The following is a 7,825-nucleotide window of genomic DNA, read 5'->3' on the forward strand; positions in this document are numbered from 1 at the left end:
TCTATTTAGCACCAAAAAGGATTCTGCTATTGTTACAAGCCGAAGAACCCTAATTTGGTACTGTTTAGAACCATTTTTCTTGTAGATGTGAGATGTCTCGATTCCAATTATAATAGTCAAAATTGCCGAAATAGCTAGCTGGAATTGGAATTTTTACTAGTCAAAACTAAATTACGACTAGTAGCCAGGGCTATTTAACGCTAAAACGGCTTGCCATATCGACCTAACGCTGCTGTCCTCAGACTGCTGTGACGTGTGGTTCTGCGGTTCACCATATATCTCTGGAACGGAGTGAGGCCGGTGTCATGAGTGTTAATGAGCGTCACCTGCGCACCCGCTCTCAAGTCCCACAGAGGAGCTGAGCATTGTCCGGAAAGAATAGGGATGAAGAAGATCCGAGATGTACTGTAAGTAGGAGCAAGTCCATGCAGTGCTTGATGAAAATTCTCCAAAACTCCTACTGGCGAAGTTCAACGAAAACCAATCTAATGTGGCATTACGGATACCAACTTCAAGATTTAACATGAAGACCTTGATTAGCTGGATCAGGTGTGTTGAACTGGGGTTGGAGCTAAACTTTGCAGGACAGTTGCTCTCCAGTAGGATTGGATGCATAAGAATTTGTATTTTTAATTTCCCTTTTTTTATGTTGAAACTTAGGGTTGACACAGGGTGATGCACACACCTTCGTAGAGGACTTTATTCATGGATGTCAATGGAAAAAACATTCACCATGTCAGTATGATTGCAATCAGGAAATGTTGCAGCATGTCAGTTATCTCATGACAGATATGTTCATTACATTTTATTCCATGTTCTTCCTTTATCTTCTAAGAAGCTCAATATTACTGGTTGTACTGGGGATCACCAATGTGGACTGATGTGACTTTAACCACCAAAATATAGATCCTCTGTCCAATCAGGTCTGGGTCACTCATATCTCTGAGGATATTTTAGAGGTTTTTTAGAGAAAGTTTTGCTGGATTTAAAAGGGAAAGAAATATGATGATGTGAAGTAAATTGAATTTAAGGCATTTAGCAGAAAGATTTCTTTGTAACTTATAACGCACTTGATTTATTGTGATATGCACAATACAATACAAAACATAAACCCACAAGCCCAGTTATTTATTAAATGGTCTCTGACAATCTTCTTTTTTTTTAAAAGACATGAGTACACAGTCAGTGAACTGTAAAATAACATCAAGAATCGCCTTAAAGTGAAATATCCAGATTTCAAAAAGGTAGATCAAGATCAACACAAAAAAGGTAAGTTTCGAATTCCTTTGAATTCCTATAATAACAATAGAATATACAAAATCCCATAATACTGTTCTTTTAAAAATCACAGGATGAAGTTACTGGCTGTTCACCATGAGAGTTTTGCTTTTTGTACTACATGTGGATTGGATCAAATAATGGGCGTATCGCTCCAGTCGATGAGATCAAGCAGTCGTTCAATAAGAAACCATGATTCACAAAGTAATCATTTCAATTTCATCATGACTTTGAACCCCATCTGGAAAAGAACCTCATCACTGCTGCTGCAAGATATTAGTTAAAGTGTCTTATATTACTGGCACATATGTTTGACTTAAAGCAGCATTTTACTGATTATGTAAACTGTTATTGCATATTCAGATGAGTCTGATATAAAATCTGCAACATGGCTTCCATGTATTGACTACAAATCGCCACAAAATAACACTTTTTATTGTTTATTGTACATACTTATTTCAAGTAATGCAACATTTCAAATAGTATTAACATCATTCAACATCATTTTTTACACATATTTACATTTATTTGTTTACTGTTTAAGATTGAAACCGAATGACTTTATTCTTTTTCATAAATCTTTGACTGACATCTGTGCACGTTTCAATTATATATAACTGCATATGAATGCACACAATGTTTTCCTGGCTAGACTTTAAATTACTATTGTACATTTTAATTTTTGTTGCATTTTCAAGCATTTTATTTGTCTGGAGCCCTGTGTGTTTATGGGCATTTAGAACATAGAATTGCTGTTGACATTTTTGACTCTTCAATGTTGCATGAAATGGGTGTCTGCATTCAGATAAATAACAGTCTGCTCTACTTAAGCAAAAGTGAACATCAATCTAAACACTGAGGTCCTTGAAGCTGGACTTTTATAACTTATAACTGTCTCTGTAGTGATCCAAAAGCAACCTGGAAGGGGTTCAGTTCAAAGCAGCATTTACCTTTCAGATACCTCATTAAAATAAATACATATTTGATATACACTGAATAGCTACTTTATACGCCTGTCCCTGAGGATCACCAAGCAGAGATCACATGTGAAGTTGTTTAGGAGCGCAAGTGCTACAATGACTTTGGCGGTTTACTGTGAGTGCAGTTTTATTTTACATCCAAATCCATTTATTACACTGAAAAGCCTTTGCTAACTCTCTGAAAATGTTTAATACAGTGGGTACGGAAAGTATTCAGACCCCCTTCAATTTTTCACTCTTTGTTATATTGCAGCCATTTGCTAAAATCATTTAAGTTATTTTTTTTCCCTCATTATTGTACACACAGCACCCCATATTGCCAGAAAAACACAGAATTGTTGACATTTTTGCACATTTATTAAAAAAGAAAAACTGAAATATCACATGGTCCTAAGTATTCAGACCCTTTGCTGTGACACTCATATATTTAACTCAGGTGCTGTCCATTTCTTCTGATCATCCTTGAGATGGTTCTACACCTTCATTTGAGTCCAGCTGTGTTTGATTATACTGATTGGACTTGATTAGGCAAGCCACACACCTGTCTATATAAGACCTTACAGTTCACAGTGCATGTCAGAGCAAATGAGAATCATGAGGTCAAAGGAACTGCCTGAAGAGCTCAGAGACAGAATTGTGGCAAGGCACAGATCTGGCCAAGGTTACAAAAAAATTTCTGCTGCACTTAAGGTTCCTAAGAGCACAGTGGCCTCCATAATCCTTAAATGGAAGACGTTTGGGACGACCAGAACCCTTCCTAGAGCTGGCCGTCCGGCCAAACTGAGCTATCGGGGGAGAAGAGCCTTGGTGAGAGAGGTAAAGAAGAACCCAAAGATCACTGTGGCTGAGCTCCAGAGATGCAGTCGGGAGATGGGAGAAAGTTGTAGTAAGTCAACCATCACTGCAGCCATCCACCAGTCGGGGCTTTATGGCAGAGTGGCCCGACGGAAGCCTCTCCTCAGTGCAAGACACATGAAAGCACACCTGAAGGACTCCAAGATGGTGATAAATAAGATTCTCTGGTCTGATGAGACCAAGATAGAACTTTTTGGCCTTAATTCTAAGCGGTATGTGTGGAGAAAACCAGGCACTGCTCATCACCTGTCCAATACAGTCTCAACAGTGAAGCATGGTGGTGGCAGCATCATGCTGTGGGGGTGTTTTTCAGCTGCAGGGACAGGACGACTGGTTGCAATCGAGGGAAAGATGAATGCGGCCAAGTACAGGGATATCCTGGACGAAAACCTTCTCCAGAGTGCTCTGGACCTCAGACTGGGCCGAAGGTTCACCTTCCGACAAGACAATGACCCTAAGCACACAGCTAAAATAACGAAGGAGTGGCTTCACAACAACTCCGTGACTGTTCTCGAATGGCCCAGCCAGAGCCCTGACTTAAACCCAATTGAGCATCTCTGGAGAGACCTGAAAATGGCTGTCCACCAACGTTTACCATCCAACCTGACAGAACTGGAGAGGATCTGCAAGGAGGAATGGCAGAGGATACCCAAATCCAGGTGTGAAAAACTTGTTGCATCTTTCCCAAAAAGACTCATGGCTGTATTAGATCAAAAGGGTCCTTCTACTAAATACTGAGCAAAGGGTCTGAATACTTAGGACTATGTAATATTTCAGTTTTTCTTTTTTAATAAATGTGCAAAAATGTCAACAATTCTGTGTTTTTCTGTCAATATGGGGTGCTGTGTGTACAATAATGAGGAAAAAAATAATGGGGGGCGGGGGGGGGGGGGGGGGGGGGGGGGAGAGATTGAGGTCTTTGTCTGATGTTCACTGGCCTCTATAAACAACACTAAATTAAACACAGAACATCTGATGGTCACATCACTGTAAGAAGCACCTTCACAATGACTGTTATGGACTTGATCAGCATCAGTTATCCTGTGTGTCAGTAGAAATTACCTTGGTCAGACAAATATGACTCTTCCAGTAAACATCAATGACACTGTGTTACATGTTTAGTGTGGGTTGTGAGTCCTGTTGCATTTCTCCAGCAACAATATTTGTGTTTTTTGGTGACAACAGTAAAAGAGGAAGCACAAGATCATGGACAATCCGAGAATAATTTGGAGAACTGAACAGCAATATGGTGTGAGACACTCATTATTTTTAATGTGGTGAAATGTTACTGCCTTTGTCTGCCGTGGGTGAAAAGATTTGATTTTCTATCAAATTAACTGAACTTCTTCATATTTATTCAATGGTTGTGTTTACACTCTACATTCCTAACAATTGTTTCACAAATGTCTTCTTTTTTTGTTCTTTTTTTTTTTTTGTTAGAAATATTTTAGGTTTCAGTACATTTAAACCTTAATTTACAGCATTTATGAAATCAGAAAAAACAACTTTTTTTCTTTAAACATAAGCGAAAATGCTTGTTATGTGGCACTTACAATGGAAGTGAATAAGGCTGACTTATTTTATTTTATAAAAACAATCAACAATCTTACATTAATCTAAAAAAAAAGATTTTATAAAAACACTTACATTAATTCTTCTGTTAAAACTTCTATTATTTGTGCTGAAAAGCTCTAAGTATTTTCGGGTTTACCGCAATGAAGTTGTAAAACCTCTTTCTTACCGTAAATTGGATGTACAGTTCACATTAGATAAATAAATAAATAGGATCTAAAATAAATAAGGAGTGATACATATTGATATACTACTGGAACAGCAAACAATAGAGTTTAAAGTTTTTAATTATTATTATTATTATTATTTTCATTTTTCCAACTTGTGTAGTGATGCACACAACATCACATCAAGTTATTCACATAATGTACTTTCTCCTAAAATGTAACCAAGTAGCTTATAAATGTCACAGTTCTGTCACCCTTGTTCTGCTCTCCTGTCTATTGTCTAGCCCCTCCCATCTTGTTATCCGATTATTGGTTAATTTGTCCCACCTGTCCTTCTCGTTACCCTCCTTTGTTTGTTCCCCTATTTAGCCTCCCTGTGTTTGTAGTCCTGTGCTGGTTTGTTTGTCCTAGTTGCTTGTTCCTGGTGTTTCCTTCCCGTTTTGCAATCTGAGCTTTTGAGTTTGTACCTTGTCTGCCGGTTAATAAATTTCCTCTGCTTTTGAATCCTCGTCTCACATTCATCCATCCCGTGACAATAAATGTCAACATTTCTATAATTGAATCCGTCTGTATTTGAATTCCAAACATTACTCCTGTCTGAGGCTTTCCTAAATGTTTAGTTTATACATTGATTTAAGCTTAAAGGCTCAAATATTTAGTAGCGTGTGTCACCAGAATGGAGGTGCAGCAGACGCAAGACACACATTATTATATTTAATGTACACTGAGAGAATAGACACAAGAGAATATAGGAGAAAAACAAATGCTAACCATACTTCAAACAAAGATGACAACCAACATTGAACTAAACAGAACCAGGAGTATAAATACACAGGAGTTAACAAGGGAACTAAACGAGACACAGACTGTGACAATAATCAGTAACTAAGGAAACCAATGAAGAAGGCTAAACACAACAGTATACACAATAAACAGACACATGAACAAAAACACAATGAAACTTAACATAACCCTGACGATGTGTCCATATTCAGTGCCAATTTATGCCACAACCGGCCTATTGACTTGTGTTCAAACTTCACTACACTAAGTTTTAGTTTACTCTGCTCAGGGAGATCAATGGGGAAAAAATCAGCAATTGTCAGCATGTCAAATATCGCATGACAAATATTATGTTTATTACATTCTATTCCACATTCTTTAATTATATTCCAAGAAGCTCATATGGACTGCACTTTCCAATATGAATCAAGTCCAGGCAGTCATCTTTGAAGATCTCTTGAGGTTTTAGAGAAAGTTTTGCTCATTTAAAACGTAAAATCCAAATGTGTCCATTTAAAGTTCTATAATAGCCTAAATTAAATCTGTTCATCATATAAAGCAATCAAGTCTCTTCAGAAAATGTGGACTAAACTGCTTGATTCGTATGGATTAGTTTTACAATCTCTTTATGAACTTTTTGAAGCATCAAAGTGTCAGTTGCATATGGCTGTCAATGGAGGGACAGAAATTTCTCAGATATAATCAAAAAGATCTTAATTTGTGTTCCGAAGATGGATGAAAGTCTTACAGGTTTGGAAGGACAAGAGGGCGAGTAAATAATAACAGAATTTTCATTTTTGGGTGAATATCCATTTAAGGCATTTAGTACAAAGGTATGTTTCTAATTAACAACATTGTTGATTTATTGTGTTATGCACCAGATATAAATGCACACAAGCCAAGTTATTTATTAACTGGTCTCTGAAGCTCATCCTTTAAAAACATGTGCCTATATAGTTCTGCACACTGAACTGTAGCAAGTTCCGTGGGGAGATTGAGATCAACACAAAATAAAAAATGCAATTTTTTTAGTTTTTTTAATTCGTTCTCAAGTTAAAAATCTTATAATACTAGTCTTTGCTTTTTTTAAAAATGACCATGCATGAGACATGGCTGGTTTTGCTTGTTCTACACGTGTATTGGATCAAGTATTATTCAGAGAAAGACTTACCGTGTTTTCAATGGCATCCGCTGTAAAAAAGCTGTAAAGCTCCTAGATCACTTATAGTTAAATAAATTACCAATGTGTTTATGGCAGTGTTTCTCAGGGGAACGCAAAACAAGTGCGAGAGAACGCGAAATCATTGACTTTTTTTTTTTTTTCTCTCCCATCTTATCTTTTTTCCATCACTATGTCCCTTTAGTGACTCCGCAGTCTTCTGTCTTTGCTTTAGGGTCGCAAGAATAAAAAAGCATTTATCCAGCTGAATCATGGGGACAAATAAAAAATTTTAGAGGTGCGTGAAAAAATAGGCCTAATTCACAATGGCAGACATAACACCAGCCAGAGAGGATATACCATGTTTGGTGTTTATGACGTCTCAAGCTACTTTGTAACTAATCACGTCAACGTGTGATCATCAAGTGAAACTCTGAGCTAGTGTGAGTGAGTGGAAGCGGGGCAAATTTGCATATTAATAGAACCGCGTATACTAAATGAGGCAAGGGTGAGGAGTCACGTTCAAGCTATTCTAAGGCATGAAGAAAATTAATTCTAGGAATAAATGCTTAAATATGTCATTTTGGTAATCAAATATTAATTTTAAGGGATAAAATGATTAACTACAGGGGCACTTTAACCTACAACACTTTATTTTAAGGAGTTACCAATAAACTTAAGGCACATAATTAATAGATGAAAGGTGCCTCCATCTTGAAGCACTAAAGTTTTGACCCATCGTCCACTCCCATGATTCCAGATGCGGGTAATACTGACATGAGTCCAGTAGATGGCACTGTGTTTATATTATATTATGTGCTCTTACATTTGTACATTTGACTGATTCACAGTGGAACCACGTGTCATGTGAATTATGTGTTAGCTATTGAAATACTTAAAGTAACTCTAACACTAACCCTAACCTGTGTCATTGTAGTTGAGAGATTCACAATCACACACAATACTATGCAGTCCCAGGTCAATCTCATTTTGGTAACACTTTACAATAAGGTTTCATTTGTTAACATTAG

At 37.2% G+C, this 7,825-nt stretch overlaps 1 long non-coding RNA gene across 1 annotated transcript; it reads left to right on the forward strand.

The window, feature by feature from the left end:
- Nucleotides 1-351: 351 nt before the first annotated feature.
- LOC311301344 lies at nucleotides 352-2,244 on the forward strand. Its single transcript, XR_014629445.1, has 4 exons — nucleotides 352-549; nucleotides 661-735; nucleotides 1,169-1,269; nucleotides 1,352-2,244. It is a non-coding gene; the product is annotated as an uncharacterized lncRNA (long non-coding RNA).
- The last annotated feature ends 5,581 nt before the right edge of the window (nucleotides 2,245-7,825 follow it).

The sequence above is a fragment of the Rutilus rutilus genome (assembly GCF_951802725.1).
Source record: "Rutilus rutilus genome assembly, chromosome: 1".
NCBI classification, from domain to species: domain Eukaryota; kingdom Metazoa; phylum Chordata; class Actinopteri; order Cypriniformes; family Leuciscidae; genus Rutilus; species Rutilus rutilus.